Consider the following 21,753-nt stretch of genomic DNA (forward strand, 5'->3'; position numbering starts at 1 on the left):
ACATGAATTGAGCAAAGTCACAGGATATAAAATCAACGTACAGAAACTGGTTGCATTTCTATACACCAATAATAAAGTAGCAGAAAGAGAAATCAGGGAATCAATCCCATTTACTATTGCACTGAAAACTATAGGAAACCTAGGATCCAAAGAGCTAAAACTGTATGAAAGAAATTGAAGACACGAAGAAATGGAAAAACACTCCATGCTCAGGGATTGGAAGAACAAATATTGTTAAAATATCTCTACTGCCCAAAGCAATCTACACGTTGAATGCAATCCCTATCAACTACCCTATGACCCAGCAATTGCACTACTGAAATTTATCCAAAGGATAAAAAAATGGTGATTCAAAGGGGCACATGCACCCCTATGTTTATCGCAGCACTATCAACAATAGCCAAATTATTGGAAAAGCCCAAGTGCCCACTGAGTGATGAAAAGGTAAAGAAGATGTGGTATCTATAAACAATGGAATATTACTCAGTGATCAAAAAGAATGAAATCTTTCCATTTGCAACAGTGTGGATGGAACTAGAGTGTATTATGCTAAGTGAAATAAATCAGTCTGAGAAAATCATGATTTCATAAATATCATGATTTCACTCATATGTGTAATTTAAGACAAAATAGATGAGTTTAAGGGAAGAGAAGGCAAACCATAAGACAGTCTTTAATACAGAGAACAAACTGAGGGGTACTGGAGGGGAGGTGGGTGGGGAGATGGGCTAACGGGTGTTGGGCATTAAGGAGGCCACTCACTGGGATGAGCACTGGGTGTTATATGTGAATGATGAATCACTAAATTTTACTCCTGAAGCCAATACTCCACTATATGTTAACTAACTTGAATTTAAAAAAAACAAAAACAAAAACAAAAACAAAAAAACCTAGTAATAATCCCATTCATGGATCACTATGGGAAATCTCAAGTAATGAAGTTTAAGGAAAATTCATATTATATTTTACACCTTAGTCATTTTTAAAGCTCATTAACCTTTTTTATTCTACTGAAAATTGAAACTGTATTTTTAAATACTGTAATACTTTCGGAAACTAATGGTAAAGTTGATTTCTAATAATTTTGTACATTTTGTGTTAACAATGCTTACAGAATGTTGTAGTTTGTTTTCAAAGTTATACATACAGAGAGCATACACATTTATTTATCAAAATCATTCATCCTTGTAGGTAAAGATTCTAGAAAAGCAAAATAAGACAATGCAAATGTAAATCTCCTGGGCCCTACTCCTTCCTATCAACCACTCTCACCTATTAACCATTCTTTCCCAAACCCTTCTGCAAATATAATCACAAGTTTATTTTTGGATTCTCTCTGGTTACTTTTGTGTCCTTAAATAATAAATTTAAACATGTGTTATTGCTTTATAAAACTTAGTCAATATTTTATGAATATGATTTACTTTGCAGTAAAAAAGATTTACTATCTTACCTTATGCTCTGTCACTCTGCCCCTCCCTACACCCTAACATTTTCTTCTCTATTTAGGCTTTTTCAGTATGGTGATCTCTGTTTTCTTTTATTACACTGAAATTCCTATGCTTTGTCTATAGAGTATCCAAAATTGGTAAGCTATTGAACAGTACCTTATATATATTAAATATGTAAACCATTTTAGCTATCTAGCCTAAATGTTTTCATTATTATTTTTTTTCTTTAGTATCATGTCCCAACTCTTGTGGTATGTGAAATAATATTTCCGTATGTATGATTCTTTCTAATCATTTACCAGTTGTTCTAATTCTCCCATTATTTTTACTATGTTTTATATTTGGGCTGTAATTTCCTTGTTTTCTTTTTCCTCTTACATTATCAGCTGGACTTAATATATTCTTATTGATATAAAGAACACTTGCCTCCATATTTTTGGTACACCTGAAATATACTTCAATTTCTCATTCAATAATTATTCTTGAAGCTCATTACCTTCATGTTCTTTTTTGGGTTGGTTACTATATACTTGGATTATATTATTTTTATTTAGCTTTTTTTTTACATCATATCCTTTGCATTATGTAAGATTAACAGATCTTTTTTTCAATAAGTATTTATTTATTTATTTATTTATTTATTTATTTAACTGTTACTTTTTGTGTGTTTCTAGAGGAGATGTAATATTATACTGTCTAAAGCTGATTTGCCTAGAGTAGAAAATGTATTAAAATTTTCCACCTTCTGTAAAGCTTACATTTGAATCTAAACAGTTCCATTTGAAATTGCTCAGACTCTCTAAAAGGTCCTCTCTTTCCTAAGACTAAAAATATGTGACAGTGTACCACATATGTCATATTTAACATCTTGAAAAAGAAGCTTTTGTCAGAGGCAGATTTACCATGAACTGATATAACTTATGTCTCAGATTCCCTGTGTGAACCACTTCTAAAGCCCTCCAATATGCCTTAGAGCATTCATATTCACATGGACATACAGTTTTATAAAATGTTCAAATTAAGATATTTTAGCTGCAACTTGTTAAGGTTGCTTAATTTTTCTTCTCCAACTTTCTTTACATCATACATCTCTGTTGGGAAGGGCTGTAGAAAATTTGAGGATTCACTAAGAGCAGGTTCCATTGAAGATACATTTTGTTTAGAGATAGCAAATTATATCTGCTCTTCTGTCAAGTCTGTGTGCAGTTAAAGTATGGTTAGGAATCTCTGTGTAAGAAAAGTTTCTAGAAAAATCTTAGTGTCCTCTATACCACGCCCTATAGAATAGCGACATGTAACTAATAGTGACAATAACCAAAATGATTGATATTTATAACCAATACAAGTGTGTTTAAACTTAATTACTAGAAAAAGAAAACTTGAAAATATTCTGAATTCCTATAGTACATATATGAAAGAAATGCTTCTCACATTTGATAGCAGTTCTGAATATTGAAATGATATTATCAGTAATATTCTTGTCACAATGATTTTCTAAATCATCACAAATAAAAAGTAAAATTTTGATTACCTATTCTACAGAAAAGATAATTTACCATCTTATCCTTTCTATAAAATATTTACATTCATTGATTATTAATAGAAGATCAAAGAGTATGAAGCTATAATATGCAGATAAATGTTACAGAGGTATGTTTTCTATTATGTTATCTTTCTGGATTCTGTGATGCTTGTAGTATTTTCAGCTTTTTGAAAATTATTTACTGTAATTTTGAAATTTTCTTTCTAAATAAATATTTGTATTTATTTCTAATCTTATAATCACAATCTTATATTATTTTTCTTCAAAACAACCCCCTAGCTATAATAAGCATTGGACCTCCTGCCTGGATCTATATTTTGTTCTGGGTCTTAGACTGTGTTGCTGTCCTCAAATGGTGTGGTCCAGGCCACATTTCTTGTCTGCCTCATTACTGAAATGCCTTTTGGTTTCTAATGTTGTAGTCTGTAGCTATGAACACAATGCTCTTTGTTTCATTCATGTAATGCCCCTGGAGAGCACTGGCCATCTTCTCCTTGATGACTATTATGAGTTGAATTTTGTATCCCCAAAAGACATGTTGAAGCCCCAATCCCCAGAATCATGAATGTGATCTTATTTGGAAATAGGGTCTTTGTGGATGGGATCAAGTTAAACTGAGGTCATATTGCATTAGGGATTAAGGATGACCCTAATCCAATGACTACTTTCTTTACAAGAGGAGGGAAATTTGGACACAGAAACAGACACACAGGGAGAACATGTGACAGCAGAGGAAGAGCAAGGAGTTTTGTGGCCACTATCAACTGTAGTGTAAGCCCTGAGATTTGTTTTTCTTTTTTGTAAAGCAAGTACCTGACTCAAACTTTGATTGCAAGGCATACACTTCAGAGATGGCTATTGTATAAACACATTGCCAAACAAAGGACCAGATAAAGAGCCAGCCTTCCCCACCCCACTCCCAACCAGGCTTCTTTGTTTTATTTATTTATTTATTTTTTAAATTTTTTTTTCAACGTTTATTTATTTTTGGGACAGAGAGAGACAGAGCATAAACAGGGGAGGGGCAGAGAGAGAGGAAGACACAGAATCGGAAGCAGGCTCCAGGCTCTGAGCCATCAGCCCAGAGCCTGACGCGGGGCTCGAACTCACGGACCGCGAGATCGTGACCTGGCTGAAGTCGGACGCTTAACCAACTGCGCCACCCAGGCGCCCCAGGCTTCTTTGTTTTAAAGCTCTTGGTTGATTTGGATAACTCACATTTTGGGCCACTTGTTTTGTTTTCTCTTCCTGTGCTTTAAATTTCCACTCTTATGTTTTAAATTCACCAATACAGAGTGAGTCCATGAAACACTAGAACCCCATCCTTGACCCCAATAAGTGTAGAACTCCAGGCCTGTGCTCACTTACTCTCTCTGTCTCATCCTGCAACCTGGCTGTGTGGCCCCTGGTGTGCCATTTAATTTCCAGGACTTGTAAGTAATATACATTTTTTTTTTTTTTTTTTAAATCAAAGTTTCCTGGTGGTGATTACTGAAGGCAGCTTGCAATCACAGTAAGAACTACAAGGGCTGGTCCAGCCACACACAACACCAAGGAATGCCAAAGTTGTCTGGCAACCAACACAACTAGGAGAGAGGCATGAAACAGATTCTCCTTTGAGCCCCAAAGAAAGAACCAATCTTGCCCACACCTTGATTTCAGATTTCCAGCCTCCAAAACTGTGAGTGAATGTTTCTGTTGTTTTAAGCCTCCAAATTTATGGTCGTCTGTTACAGTAGCCCTCAAAAACTTATATATACTAACTCAGACTCCCTTCAGCGTTCACAGATCTGTAGACTTATCTACAGTCACCCCCTCATGGGTAGGCTCCACCATCCTCCAGCAGGGAGGCAATATTTCTCTCCCATGTGGGCTCTGGAGGAGCTAGCATCTTCTTTTCTGGGCCATGGAATGGAATAATGCTTATAAGTGCATCCAGCTCTGGCACCTAGGTTCTGCTCAACAGTCACTTCCTAGAATAACTATTAAGGGATTCAGAGTGAGAGCTCTTTGCTCTAGCTGTTCCCTGAAGCCTAAAGATGGGCAATGGGTAGTGCACATATATGTGATTGCTTTATTATCTCACTTTTCTCACTACTGCCATTTACAATTTCAGTAAATGCATTAAAAAATTTCAGATATTAATGTTTTTATTTGATAGACTCTGTTCTGAAAGGAAAAAAATGGGAAAAATACCTAATGTACAGAATCATTCTTTGAAACAAATAGTAAAATAAAAAGGAATTTTTCTACTATCAAACCATCCAAACCAATTAAACAGTGGCTCCTGGTAAATTTTTTTGATAACCAAAGTAAAAAATTATTTTAACCATCTATTTCTCAACAATGTTTTGCCCTCATTCTTTATGCAAATTTTTTACTGAATTATTTACTATTGCAAAATCTTTTGTGATAAAAATATGATAAAAAATTTTGACTTATTCAAATGCCACAACAAATATATTTAATATTGAATCACAATGAATTTATTTACATTTGGAGTAAGTTTTGAATCATTCTGAAAAATCATATTTAGCATAATTAATTTCAATCCATCACTAAAGAAAAAAAACTATTATAACTCTAAATTAAACAATTTTAGCACTTATTATACATTTTATTTCACACACTTTATTTCAAATAGATACCTCAATTATAAAGCTGACTACACTCTAGAAATACACTAGTGGTATCTATTATATTCATAAATACACAGAGAGATAAATCTGTTTAATGTATTCTGAATAAATTTTATTAAGAAGATGTCTGCAAGTATAGTTATCATTTTTTTTCTATTTCTAATATGAAAAACTTATTTTTTCTCTTAGCAAAGAATCAAAGTACAAATTTTAAAACTATATGAATATTCACCTGAATTGGGCTAAAAAATACTTTTGAATACCTAATTATGATTCTTTTTTTTTATTTTAAATTTTTTTTCAATGTTTTTATTTATTTTTGGGACAGAGAGAGACAGAGCATGAACGGGGGAGGGGCAGAGAGAGAGGGAGACACAGAATCGGAAACAGACTCCAGGCTCCGAGCCATCAGCCCAGAGCCTGACGCGGGGCTCAAACTCACGGACCGCGAGATCGTGACCTGGCTGAAGTCGGACGCTTAACCGACTGTGCCACCCAGGCGCCCCTGATTCTTAAATAAATATTAAAATCCTGAACACCCTGACTTAGAGTTAAAATACACAACTTTTCTACAGAGAAGACATCTAATGAAGACCATGGAAAGTGCTCTCAGATTACAGAAATCTAATTTTTCACTCAAGAAAGTCTTTAGGCTAATGTTTGCTTTTTTTCCTGGGTCAATCCGGCCCTGCTATATCAGGACTTCATGGCGATTAATTGATCTTTGCAGAGCCCCTTATACACTGAAAGCAAGTGTAATAGATTAGAGATTGCAATTAGAAATAAACTGACTTTTACTTTAGCTTTCTTCCATGCAGGTAGTCTAACTACCTTTGTTTTTTAAATATCAACTTAGCATAGCAGAGCTCAGATCACATATTGGACAATCTTACCGACTGATCTCACTTGAAAACAAAATTGAGAATCAAGTGTTTTAAGTGGTGTTATTCCTTTCAACAATTTACCTGAGCATATATAGATGATACTTTTATAGTCATCACAAAATGACCTTTTAGAGAGAGCACTCAACATGCTGAGTGTCCCTTTTGTTAATGGGAATCAGCGGCTAAATAATACAATTGCCCTGAAAAAAAAAATGACTGAGCTGTCTAGAAATTTGCTTCTCATAGAAAAGCATCTAATTTTATTCGAGAATATATTAAGCACTTTCCCATCTATGAAATTTCAGATTACATTTGAAATCAAGCATTTTACACTTTCAGGCACATTGCAGTCTGGGACAAGTATTATTTTATGTGTATTTTATATAAGCAATTAATAGAAATTAGCCGAACAATGGATGTTTTCATTAATTTTTAGGGCTAAGTTTGATTGCCTCATTCAAGCTGAAAAATTATTTTGAAGTCAGATCTTCAAAATGTCTGTATAGATCATGTACAAACCATGTCCTTGCTAATTTGTTTCATTATGTAGCCACAGACCTTTCCAATTATATACATTAGTTTTTCAGTGTAGCTTGTAACTAGAAAGATGATACAGGGTAACTGAATAATTTGTTTTGGGAAAGGTAAAAATTCACCAAAACATATCAGATGAGAATACATATCAAATGAAAGTGATGAAAACTTAGATTAATAAGGGAATTGAGGCTATTGCTAATCTTATTATTATATTTTAAGTATAAATAAACTGTGATTCAGTGAAGTTACGTGAACTAGATGTATATTACATCACACAGTTAATGTCATGCTCTCCTATGTCAGTTTTCCTACCAGGACTCTTTCCTTACACTACAGTGTTTATTCCATGTAAATACACACTTTGAAGAACAAATTGGTATTATAGATAATAGTATATTAGGTACATATGCATTTTGAGGAAATTTCTGTAAGTGAGCAGTTACTTAGGGAAAATGATCCTTTGATTATTTCTACGGGGGCTGCATACATTTAGAACTTAAAAATAATTATTGATATAAAGTGTTTATAGCTATAAATCATGTGATTATAAACATCATGTTTGGAAGTATGAAATAGAAGTATGTCTTGCTCAGTTTCAAGCTGAAAGAAAAGGAAGAATTCATATCTCAAAGTGTGAATTAAATCAATAAAGTAGAACATTCCATTACCACAGGTCCTGGGATCAGGCTAAATTATATGAAATTTATAGAGATTGAATCCTTGTAGCTAACTGAGTATTCAGAGTTGTCTACATTACCATATGCCTTTAGTTGTGTGTAACATTAGGTAATAGAAAATTCAATAAGTGTATAAAATGTGACTGGAGTAATGATTTGACATTAGCTAAAAAGCATTTGCACTACCTGATGTTATGTGTTTTTTTACTATCTTTTCAATTATGCTAACTTTTTCTATTCCATTCACATAGTTGTTTGATACTAACGTCATGCTTTTACAAAATAGTTCACCAAGGTTGAGACATTACAAAGAACTAAGAGAAAATTGCTTACCAGCCCATTTAATCATTATATGTAGTAACTTGTTCTCAGGTAAAGAAGTTATTTCAAAATCATATGCTGAAAAGCTGTATAAATTAAAGCATCCCTATGATGTTTACATTTTTGAAAAAAATCTGTGTAATACAACTATAATAAACTATATATTTTTCAGAAAATGAAATGAAGAATTGTCTAGGTACCACTTCACAGGAATATTTTAATACAGAATATATCCAAAAATTTCTTATCTATTCTGATCTATTATCTTTTATTTGATCTTGAACTATTCAATCCTACCCATCATCTGTTATGGCTAAATTTACATTATAGATAATCCTAATCCCACTAAACACTTTAATATACTGCAATTTACACACTTATATTCAGCACATACATGGATGTATTATCTATTACAGTTTATCTTTAAAAAGTCAAGAATGTAACCAATGTGAGCTATCATATTTCATTTAGAAAGAAGCTCCTATTTTTGGCTTTATATATATAAATTAATACTGCTAAACAATTGTTTTTCTCTTATACATTTAATAATTATATGCTTTTGTTTTGCTTTGTTGTTGTTGTTGTTGTTGTTGTTGTTGTTGTTAAGGGCTTTTAAAATACTATTTGTCCCACTGGATCATTTTGCATTTATATACTATATCACAGACAGGGCAGGATTCTAGTTGGGGGCATCTTAACCCATCAGAACATGTCTGTGTTAGCTACGTCTCCCAGAAACACGTATGATTTGGGTTTTCCTCCATCACAGCAGCACACAAATATGAAGAAATGAAATCAGTATTGATTTACAACACAGATAATTACAGAAGAATGAGTGAGAAGGCTTTCTAATAGAATTCTGTCAATCAACTCCAGGCCCAACTTTCTCATTATGTGTTTGCTGAAACTATATGATGGAATTTGTCTGGTGACATTTCAGGGATAGTGACTTTGATTTCAAAGGAAATGTTTCAGGTTCATTTCATTACCTTAGAAAAGTAAAAGCAAATTTGCCTTATAAAAAGCAATTACTTCTTAGCTGACCAGTGCACAATAGCAATATAAGAGAGATTTCTCATTCCACTATTCAAATTCTGAACCAGCAAACTAGTGTTTGATTTTGCTTTAAGCCAATTTTACCATGTTTGAATTGCAAAAGCATTTAATCTTCATAAAGTAGGTTATTATAATGGAGATCATATTGTATTGGTATAGAATACTAGCAAAGGGACAACAGGATGGGTTATTTTTTTCAGTATTTATAGCATTTAAAAAATGATATTTAGCAGAAAACATTCATGAAAATTTTAAGAAATAAAGAGAATATATTTTAAATTGAGACATTGTGCTATTTTTTGCTTCTGCTGTTGTGCTCATATTCATTTCAAATTATAGTTCTATGAATTCTTAAGTGATGAATACTAAAAATATTTCTAGTTGACTGTAATGACCGTAATGAATAATATTGGAAAAAATCTGGTTGAATCTTAATCATGTTGTTTTCATTTTTCTTTTGTACTTTTAATTTAATCTCTATAATAAAATATATTTAATACTTTTATAAAAGTGTTTTTATTTAATTTTTTAAAGTTATTCCAGAGAAGGTGGTATTAGCAGGAAGTGGCATCCCACGTTAAGTGGAGACTGAAAGAGGACCAATTCTGGGGGACCTCAAGAAAATTGTATGAATGAAGACAACCAATAAATTAAGTGAGGCAACCTGGTTCAAAAACTCTGGACTTCCTACCTCAAACCAATGGAGATTTTTATTTCTGATGTTAGAAGGGAAAAGTTAGTGAGACAACATTCTCAATCTTGATGATTTGTCCTCTAATCTCTACTGCTGAGACTTGTAGATTCATTTTATGGGTCATTAATTTCTCAAATATCTGGAATTTGTCAGTCTGTGCACATTTTTTTAATTTAAAGTATACTTTATTATTAAAAAAATAGAGATAGAGATCGGGAGCCCATTTGTATGCATAGATTTGTTATCTTTCAGTATCAAGTCTAATAAGGAGTTAGATGAAAACTACCTCTCATAAAAATTGCCCTATGAATACAACGGAGTGGTAAAACCAAAAATTTGAAATTAACAAAAAGAAAAAAAAGTATGTTTAGATTAAACAAGATTTTTACATTAGTATCAGTTAAACTTACTCTCTAAAATAAACCTCCAGTGTGAAAAAGATGAAATGAGAGAAAAAGTATTAACAAATAAAAAAATTGAAATATAATAAACAAAAACAAAACATTGAAATGTAGAAAAAGTTGATCTCTAAATTTAAATGAGTTAAGTGTCTGCCATTAGAACTAGAAATAATCGTGGTATAAACATATTTTAGGATTTTAAACAATAAAAATTTGTATATGTATTTATCTGTGAAAATTAAAAAAAGGAAACCACATTTAGAATGGAATCCGGAGGCCAGCAGGTGGAGCTCTCATGCCCTACCAGCTGTCATCAACTGCAGCCCCCAAAAGAAGAGACCCACCTTGAAAATCTATACTTTATTTTTAAAAAAAAATTTTTTTTTCAAAGTTTTTTATCTATTTTTGGGACAGAGAGAGACAGAGCATGAACGGAGGAGGAATAGAGAGAGAGAGAGAAAGAGAGACACAGAATCGGAAAACAGGCTCCAAGATATCAGCCCAGAGCCTGACGCGGGATCGATCTCACAGACTGAGAGATCGTGACATGGCTGAAGCCGGACGCTTAACCGACTGCACCACCCAGGCACCCCTGCAAATCTATACTACTTTAGATACTACTTTACTACACCAGCAGAAAGAAAAATTATTTTCCTCTTCCTCCACCAATAGCTCAACGAATGAGAGGCTCATAACTCATCCAAAGAAAAGCCACTATACTTTCAACTCCCTTTTTACTCCAGTGCCTTTTTTTGTGTATAACCACCTCCCAACTAACCCCCCCTTTCCTCTGTAAAAGAGCGTTTTTGTCCTTTGTTCTCCAGACTTGCCTACAGTTTTGCCATAGCATTCTTGTCCTGGATTATAACTCTCTGCTATTCCCCAATGAAGTCATTTTTTGCAGGGACTCTTACTTTTATGGTAACATATCTATTCATATATATATATATTTTTTTTTTTGTGAGTTGTCAAAATATCAAGGACAAGAAATATGAATACTCCATGTTATTTTCTGCTAAAGTGTGTTAGCATTTTTGGATGTTATTTCATAATAAAGTACTTTTTACAGTCTGATATAAGAGGTGATTTATTTATCACTACGTGTTAATAAATGGTTTAAATTTTCAATTCAACACTATCATGCTTATAGCCAATAGTCAAGTGACTTATTTTTTGTCAATGAACTACAATAAATGTTTATGCATCGAATAAGTATCAACGAACCTTGCAGAGCTATAAAACTCTATCTTTACAATAGCAAGTCTAGCAGGTAAATTTGAGTTTTTATCTGTACAAGAACAGAAATGAAAACCTGACTACAAATGACATATGAATGTCACCATATAAATATTAAAGAACAAAAGGAAAAAAGTAAAAACCTGTGATAAAATATGTATTTGTAGGAGCAAAGAGGATGTAAATCATCTAAGTGGGGCACAGTAAGTCCAACATGATACAGGAGAATGGAAATAAGGTGGTGAAGTGTCAGTGGAAAAAATATGAGAACAGTGCATGAGTCAGAGAGTTTCATGATCAATTGGGATAAATGGGAGAGGCACATGCAACATCTTAGGTGAAAAAAACATTGTCAGTTGGCAGAAGAGACATTTACAACTGGAATTCTAAATTAAAACTCAACATTTACCATTGTACATAGAAATACTTATTATAGTCACAATATTAGAGTTTTTTTAGATACAGACTTTTTTTGTGAACTTGAGAAAAACAGAATCAGTATTATGAAGTGAAAATAATTATTTTCAAGTACTTTAAAAATAGGTCTCAAATACTATTTTAAAAGTAAGTGTAGGACAGGAAAAATAATTTTCTCCCTACCCTTCTAAGTTCTTGGCTGAGACATTCCTGTAATACATGACATTAATAGGAGGGGGGAAAAAACCACAGAAACCTAGCAAAACTTATAACTCTTGCATATATGGGAGATAACCAGGAAAACTGAGTAACTCTCTGAAATGGCCCAAGCCATCACCTTAAATACCATCACTAGGAAAAGACAAAAGATTTTGGGTTTGGTGGTGCCAGTTATGGGAGACTTTCTGGCAAAGTAGAGTAAACAAGTGTATGGTTGTTAGGCAGATTTATCTCCGTTGATAAGAGTTTCTGGAGATTTAGTCATCCTTCTCTTCCTGGTACAGAGAAGGAGGCACCCTTGCGATTGGGGATTTCCTTTTTAAGTGTAAATGTTTCTTAAGGAACGGATAACATCTATCAGGTTTTCAGAGCTTTTCCTATATCTGTTTCTTAAAAATAATCTGCTCAAGATAATCCTTATGCCAAAAAGGCATATTTTGGGGTGGCAAATTCTGCTCCCTTTCATAATAAAATGTTCAGTTGCCACATAGTCTTATCCTGTGTCTTAATTAAGACACCTTAAGGGTCATCCACTCTCGGCAAAGCTCTTTTACTTTAGTTTGGAAAAAATTAAATTACATTCCTGACAAATATCTCTCTTCTTTTCTTCTTTTTTTAAAGCTTATTTATTTCTTTTGAAAGAGTGCACACAGAAGGAGAGGGAGAGAGAGAGGTGGAGAGAGAGAGAGAGAGAGAGAGAGAGAGAGAGAGAGAGAGAGAATTCCAAGCAGGCTCCATCCACGCTGTCAGCATGAGCCCAGCTATGGTCTTGAGCTCATAAACCCAATTCAATACCAGGTGGATCTCAAGAACTGTGAGATCATGATCTGAACTGAAAAAAGAGTCAGACGCTTAACTATTTAAGCCATCCAGGCAGCCCTCTCTTCTTTTCTTTATACAGAGTTGATTTATGGTATTGTTAAAGATAATGTACCTCATGTTGTGTTGTTTGGTTGTTGAGGATTAAAAATAATATTTGTAAAGTGTGCATACAAATTCCAGTCATGATGTCTTTAACAATAGTGTAAACAGTTTGATGATTACTTAAGAATGTTTAATAGATTATTGCTTCCTTATGGCTCAATTATAAATCAATCAGCACCCCCAGATTCAACTCCATAAAACTTACACTCTGAACTTTAATTATTCAATATTCCCTCAAATAATACACACTCTGGTGCTCTCAAGACTTTGCTCCTGGGGCGCCTGGGTGGCTCAGTCGGTTGCGCATCCGACTTCAGCTCAGGTCACGATCTCACGGTCTGTGAGTTCGAGCCCCGCGTCGGGCTCTGGGCTGATGGCTCAAAGCCTGGAGCCTGCTTCCCATTCTGTGTCTTCCTCTCTCTCTGCCCCTCCCCTGTTCATGCTCCGTCTCTGTCTCAAAAATAAATAAACGTTAAAAAAAAAAAAAAAAGACTTTGCTCCTAATTTCCTCTTTGCTTTACATACTTTGGAATCACATACCAAATATCACTTTCTTTTCAAAAGTATGCTTGTTTTCATTGGGTAGGATTAACTTCTTCATTCACATTCTTTCAACCTTCTCTATAGGCATCTTTTGCATAAAATACTGCGTCTAACTCTCCTACATGACTGCATTTCCAAAGGGGCAAGAGTATTCTTATTCAGTGTTATATCCTGAGCATCTATCAATATTACCATATTGTGACTAATACAATAACTAAGGATGATAACCGTTAGCACAAAATAGCAGTCATGGGTAATTTCCTATGTGTCCACTGCTAGGCTCCTTACCTCAATCGTTCATTTAATTATTCAACAACTCTATAAAGTTGAAACTATTATTATCTCCTCCACGCTGTTGAGGAAATTAAGGCAAATAGAAGTAGAGCAATTTACGTATGCATGTTTAGTGACTATGGATACAGCTCACAAAGTAGTCAGATTGCTTGCGTTTCCTCTGCGTGTGGCCTTCCAGTTCTGTATAACTGAGACAACTGTATCGTTAAATTTGAGAGGGCTCACGACAAGTGAGAGTCCCCAAGATTACTGCAGCCCCATCTGGGGAAAGATAATATTTGGAGAAAAAATGATAACCAGTTTACTAAAAGTTACCCGTGGAATAAAACTTAAACGCTGCATCTGAGCATAATTTAAAAACAGATTTGATCACAGTATGATAATGACAGAACTGTTTTTTCCCTACCCCTAGATGCCATTTCATCTGCTGCCCTGGCTGCCCCAATTGCTCTGCTAGTAAGGGAAGCAAAAAAAACGAACAAGCAAATAAAATAAAACACAGGTGCTGCTTTGCTCTGAGCACCTACAGTGGCAGAAAGATGCACTCACCTCTCTCCATCACAAGTTGATCTAGAATTTTGCTATTTGGACCCTCAGCCTATTTGAATATATATCTATTAGCTCCAAATCAGATCAATACGTCAAACTTCTTTCATACAGTTAGCAAGATTGGTTGCTGGATTTTTATTACTTGGTACCACAATTCATAAATCTTCAAATGTGACATGATGAATATATTTAGATGTCTTTGGAGATTAGTGCCTTGTTCGCTTATTTTCGGTATGACAGGCAACACTTAAGAATAAAGTGTGGCACCATTCCAATAGACATTGCTTAGTTTTTCTACGGAGTGTGAAATTCTGAATCTCCTCCTAATGCTGAGTGGAAAGTAGAGTGGAGATGATACCAGATAAACTTTTTGGATTCCAGTATAGTAAAAAAAAAAAAAAAAAAAAAAAAAGATTATTGAACTCAAGATTTTAGTGTGAAAGAGAAAATCCCACAAAAAATTACTAACTTTTAACAACAACAAACATTAAAAGATATGGAAATACAGAAAAAAATTCTCTCCTAAGGCTTTGCTGTTTTACCATTTGAGATGAAGTAATGAGATATTGCAACAATTAACAGCCACATACAATAGGAAGCTTATCAAATATGATAGTTTTATGATTTATACAATGATGTATTTTTCAAATTTAAGATATATTCTAGAAATACATTGTGTTCCATCTAAGTGCCAATCTTTTTGAAATATTCCTTCAAGAAATATCTGCAGAATTTTTCAAATCATTCAACTTAACCAATAAGAAGTTCTAAAAATGTACTGAACTTTGCATGAAAGTATATTCATTAAAAGCTTTAATGAAAGGTTAAGATTTGAAAAGAGTGTTTCAAGCCAGCATTATATTCACAAACTAAATTCTTTCCAACAAAAGGAGAAGCAGAAATGATGCAGGGGATAAAACTCAAAGAAAATACTTTAAAACAATGTATGATTCCATAAAAATAATTTCAAGAGAAAATTTAGTAAATAGGATGAATGATGAATTGAAGGAAACAAACCAGTATAAATTTAACATGATTTACTTTAAAGGAACATGAAGTTTCATTAATCTTGCTTTAGTTAATTTTATAATTTTGATTATTGCCACAACTCAGTCACTATCAGACCATACAATCTGATTAATTTGTGTGTCTCAAAGCCAGATAATTTATTTTCTTGATTATTTACATCACTATTTTCCTTGGCTGATGCATCTGTTCTCCTTCAATTGCAAAATGGAGTCTCTGACAGTCTCGTTTTGATTTTATATCAACTCTTCTAAAAATCAAGTGGCTCTTGGTTGGTCCTTTGCAAAATGACTTCTTTTTACTGAGTTTTTCTGGGGATGCGATTAAAAGGCATAGCATACTACAAGAATCTAAGACGGGAATGATGAGCAAAGAGCGGGGCAAGTGCAATATCCATGTCGAAGAGACCAGTAGGTAACATTAACCTGACAAACTGGCATCAGGAAGCCACAGGAGAAATTTAGGGAATGGACTCTGCCAGATCTAAGACAAGCAATCATAAGCCAAGTGATTGCCGCAAGCATGCTATGAAGGCACACACTTAAGTTGTGTCTTTCCACAGTGTCAGCTTTATTCAATCATAAAGCAAGGTTAAAGTAGGTTCAGAAGTCCAAGCTCGATGACATTATACTATGCGTTTAACCTGGCTTCATACATGCCACAAAAGCAAAGCACAAAACAGTCACACAACAAACAAAAAACAACAAAGGGTAAGAAGTTAATGAACCCAATGTGAAGTCAGTTCTTGAGTTAGTTGAGATGTAGACTCAGTCTAGTCCAGGTCAGCTCTCAGCCCATGCTGCTTTTTAATGTTTCAGCAGGGGAGGATCTCTGTTCTGTTCAGAGATCAATCAGGCAGAGCCTTCTGTGGCGTTTGCCTTTTTGATGCCATCAGATGTGAAAGGTTCAGTGTCTGGAGACTTTGACAGTTTGCTGCAAAAGTTCTCCCTTTTTAAAGGGGTTTAATCCTTCTTGGACCTTTGCAGGTCTCCTGTCATTCTGCTTGCTATCAGTTGTGGGTGTTATCAGCCTGTGTTGTTTTTGGCGATATCTGGACTTAGCTGCAACACTCTTGCCTGGGTACATCACTGCTCCACATGAGTCACTGCTTGACATGAGTGACTCCATCTTGCTCTCTACAGTGAGCAACAATCGTAGGGGAGTTGTAACAATAAGGAAACATGTGAATACAAACATTTGCAAGCATCAAGAAGATAGTATCACCATAAAATTTACCAGAGCCTGCCTAAAGAATATCTACACTTTTTAAGCAGTAAGATTCAATCTCAGAAAAGCTGATTTGGACTTTCAGTTGGGAACATTCATTTGGCCATAGTTAGGAAGTACTAGGACAATGGATCAGCAACAGCTGGTTACAAGATTCTTAAATAGATGCACATATGTTGTTACCATTTGTATTTAACAGATTCACATCATGATCCCGGAGGGAGATATCATGTTAAATCTGCCCTTTGTGACAATGAGTCTCGCTGATTATGAGTGCTAAAAGGGACTATAAAAATTATCGAGTCCAATGTCCCAGTTGTACTATTGTAAAAAGTTATTCTAAGCCAATTTAAATAGCCATCCAAAGTTTAAAGTTTAGTAAAAAAAAAAAAAAAAGAAAGTAGGCTGAAAGCCAATGCTCTTGACTTTTTTCCCCCATGTCATCACAAACCTTCTCCACCACATTGACAATTTTTTCCTAGCCTAAAAATGAAATTACATTTTACTGCTATAGTGAAAATGGATATGATAAAACTATCTTTGGTGAAAATTAATATTTTGGTTATTTCTCCAACTTAAGAATGTTCCAAATATAATAGATACCTATAAGCAACTTCTTTCTTGGCAGCTCAAATAATAAATCCATAAAATATTATGTCTATACCCTGCTGATATTGTAATAGATTTTGCTTCAATCTTCTGGCACCATTGTACAGCTTCAAAAGAACACTATCTCGTCTTCTATGCACTGAAATCAAAATAACAATTTTCTTTAGCTCCATTATTTTTCCTTTGGAGTCGAAGAAATTTAAAAGCATATTAACATGTTTCAACTGTTAGTAAATTGCTTTTGCTTCTTTTGCAACAGAAAGTAATGAATATGGACTAAGTCATTGAGAGGCCCTGCGGTTACAAGCCAAAGAAGATCTTAATTTACAATAGTTAAACCTGCTATTTTAGGACATCCTAAGTGGTCTATAGATCTTAAGCACAACCTGAGACTGTTTGATCTGATGTATAAATTAGAGGTAGAGTTTGAATTTTATTGCAATAAATTAATTCATCATCAAGTTAAACCTGGAACTTGCTTAGTTGATGTCACCTTCTCAACTTTCTCCAAAATATGCATTGGAAACTGTTAGGAAAAATCTGTATTGGTGCTAGAGGCAATTCTATAATGATTAAAAAATATGGTTGAATTGTGGCCGAACCCTGCGAATGGATATCTTATCATATGAATCATGTCAAGGAGAAATACACATGTGGAAGATTTATAAAAGGGGAAAGCAGTAAAGAAGGCTGGTCATATTACAGTTGATTTAAAGAATTGATATTAATACAAGAAAAAGCAGATTGATGTGCTTGTACAAGTTTGAACATTAGGAAGATAATACTATATATAAAAGGCTATCTATAGTGTAAGGGAAGTAAATGTCCCTAGGTAACTTTGGATTGCAACAACAAGCATAGAAAAACCTTTATGCTATAGCTGTGATACTTCCTACCATTTGGTATTCTCTCTCTCTCTCTCTCTCTCTCTCTCTCTCTCTCTCTCTCTCTTTTTCTTTGTAAAAACAGTGTCACCTCTGTTCTGGAATTTTAAGTAACAGCAAACATTTTTTTTTCTCTTCTTCCATTAGATTACAAATATCTGTAGTTTCTTTCTTTGTTACTAATGTACTATAAATCATAAAGACATCGAATAGATAACCCACAGAATGGGAGACGTATTTAAATTGTGCAAATAGGTGAGTTTGACATGCACATACAGTTGTGAAATTATTGTCACAGATAGTGGTGATTTCTATCACTCTCAAAAGGTCCTTTGTGTCCTTTGCAATGCATTCCTCTCTACATTCTTTCCGCAGGAATGTTGATCTGTTCTATCGCTGCATATATGTTTCTATTTTTTAGGATTTTATCTAGATGGAGTCATATAGTCTGTATTCATTTTTATTTGGCTACTTTATCTTTGTGTAATTTGGTTCAGAAATTCATACATATTGTTTTATGCATCCATTGTTTGTTCTTTTTTTACTGCTGAAAAATATTCCATTAAATGTGTGTCCAACAATTTTTCTTTGTTAGTTTTGGTATCCGGGTAACACTGGCCTCACAGAATGAGTAGGGAAGTATTTTTTTATTGGAAGAGCTTGTGAAGAATTGATATTAGTTCTTAAATGTTTGATAGAATCCAGTGGTGAACCCATCCAAATCTGGGTTTTTATTTGTGGGTAGTTTTTCATTTTTTGTTTTTAATTTCAGTGTAGTTAACATAGTATGTTATATTCAGGTGTACAATATAGTGATTCAACAATTACTCATGCTCATCAAAAGAAGCGTACTCCTTAATACTCTTCACCTATTTCCCACATCCTCCCACCCACCTCCCCTCTGGTAACCACTTGTTTGTTCTCTGTAGTTTAGAGTCTGTGTTATGATTTGTCTCTTTTTCTTTTGTTCTTTTCTTTCTTTCTTTCTTTCTTTCTTTCTTTCTTTCTTTCTTTCTTTCGTTCTTTCTTTTCTTTCTTTCTTCTTTTGTTATGTGTGTAGTTTTTTGATTACTGATTCATTTTTTTCACATTTTATAGGTCTATCAGGATTGTCAATTTTTTCACAAGTCAGCTATCATAATTTGTGTCTTGTTTAGGAATTTGTCCTTTTCTATCTAAGTGATCTAATTTCATGGCATACAGTTGTCCATAGATTTCATTATGAGCCTTTACATATCTGTAGAATCAGGGGCAATGTCTCCTATTTCATTTTAGATTCTAGAAATTTGAGTCTTTTTTCTTTGGTCAATGTAGCTAACTGTTTGTCAGTTTTGTTGGTCTTTTATAGAATCGGCTTTTGGTTCCTTTAATTTTCTCTATTGTTTTTCTAAGCTCAATTAATTTCCATTCTAAACTCTACTATTTGTTTCCTTCTGCTTGCATTAGGTTTGGTTTGCTCTTTTTCCATCTGACATCTTAAAGAGGAAGGTTACCTTCTGGTATTTTCAATAACCCTGTGTTGGCACACTTAATGGTGTCCCACATTTCTCTCATGCTCCACTTCAGTTTTCCTTCATTCTTTTCTCTTTTTTCCTTCAACTTTCATAATCTCTATTCACTAGCCTTGGGTTTGCATGTTCTTTCTTCTGCCAGCTCAAATCTACTATTAGGTCTTTCTCATAAGTTTCTTCAGTTATGGTACCTTTCAACTCCAGAATTTCCAGTAGATTCTTGTTCACAATTACTATTTGTTGATATTCTTTATTTGATGTGACATCACTATTATATCTTCCTTTACTTCTTAAATCATGCTATCTTTTAGCTCTGTGAGTATGTTTATTATGGCTACTTTAAAGTATTTATTTTTCAGATAAAGCTGACATCTGGTCCTTCTGACAGGTAATTTTTGTTGCCTTCCTCACTCCCTGCACCCAAGTATATGAGTAATATTTTTCTATTTCTTTTCATGCATATTTTTCTAATTGGATTCTTTATATAATATATTGCAGTGACTTGGGACTTCCCTGCCCTTTTGGATCATGTTGTCACATTTGTTTGTTTATTTGCTTAGCTACTGACTATTTCCCCATCACAATATTTAGACTCTGATATTCCTCTGGGAGGTGCAGCTTTGAGCATTCCAGAGTTGCCATGGGATGGCACTGTTACTAGTAGGACTCTCTTCTCTTTTCCTTACCATACGTCCTAAACTCTACAGATTGCAGCTGGTTGCTCTTCTATTTTCAATAATACCCTGAGTGGTCTTGGTTCAAATACCACAGAATTTTGCCACTCCTACTGAATGTTCATAAATGGTTTTGAAAAGATTTTTCATTTGTTGATTACCCGAAGAGCATTTCTAGAAGACTTTTTTGATTTGATCTTTTTAAATAGTTCCTACCAGTTTTACTGGGAAGAGGCTCAGTGCATTCCCTCATGGTGTCCTGATGAAAGCTAATTCCCTATGCGTGTGCTTTTTAGTTTTCAAATATTTAGGAATTTCCCAAGTATCATTCTGTCTTTTATTTAAAATGTAATTATTTTACCCTCAGAACACATACTATGACTGATTTCAGTGTTTAAATATATATTAATATTTGTCCCATGGTATATGTTAAGTAACTGGAGTTAAAATAAAAACTATTTATAGTTAAAAATATTTGTTTCATGGTCCAGGATATAGTCTGTCTTATTAAATTTTTTTATGTAAACTTGAAAAGAATATCTATTTGTTTATCTGTTGGGTGAAATGTTCTATAAATACCAATTTGGTTATTAGTGTTGTTCAAGTGCTCTATATTCTTTCTGATTTTCTACTTGTGTCAATTATTGAGTGAGAAGTGTTGTGGATTTATCTATTTCTTCCTTCAGTTTTAATTTCAAGTTTTGGTTATTTATTTATTTATTTATTTATTTATTTATTTATTTATTTTGAGAGAGAGAGAGAGAGAGAGAGAGAGAGAGAGAGAGAGGGAGAGAATCTTACGCAGGCTCCATGCTGAGCATGGAGCTTGCTGAGGGGCTTGATTTCACAACTCTGAGATCATGACCTGAAATGAAATCAGGAGTGGAATGCTTAACCTACTGAGCTACCCAGGTGCCTCTAATTTCAAGTATTTTTAAGCCTTATTATGCATACATAAACATAGGATTGCTATGCCATCTGGATGAAATGGCCTATTATTATTATGAAATGAGCTTCTTTATTCCCGGTAATATCATTTTCTTATCTACTTTTTCTGAAATTAATGTAGCCACTTACGTTTTCTTTTGACTAGAGTAAGAATGGTACATCTTTTTCAATTCTTATACATTAAAGCTATCAATGCCCTTATATGAAAAGTGCATTTCTTACAGACAGCATATAGTTGGGTCTTGCTTCTTTTTAAAATCAAGCCTGACAAACTCTACTTTTAACCATTTACATGTAGTGTCATTATTGTTATAGTTGTGTTTAAAGCTACCATGTGGCTATTATTTTCTGTTTTTTTTTTTCTATCTGTGCCAGCATCCTATGTGAGAGAACTTACCACATCTTAGATCCATAGGATGTTACATGACAGATATTATCACACATACATACATAAAGAAGCAATAATATTGCAAATTATGTTAATATGTA

The sequence above is a fragment of the Herpailurus yagouaroundi genome, unplaced genomic scaffold (genome assembly GCF_014898765.1).
Source record: "Herpailurus yagouaroundi ecotype Mexico unplaced genomic scaffold, PumYag 77, whole genome shotgun sequence".
Lineage (NCBI taxonomy): Eukaryota > Metazoa > Chordata > Mammalia > Carnivora > Felidae > Herpailurus > Herpailurus yagouaroundi.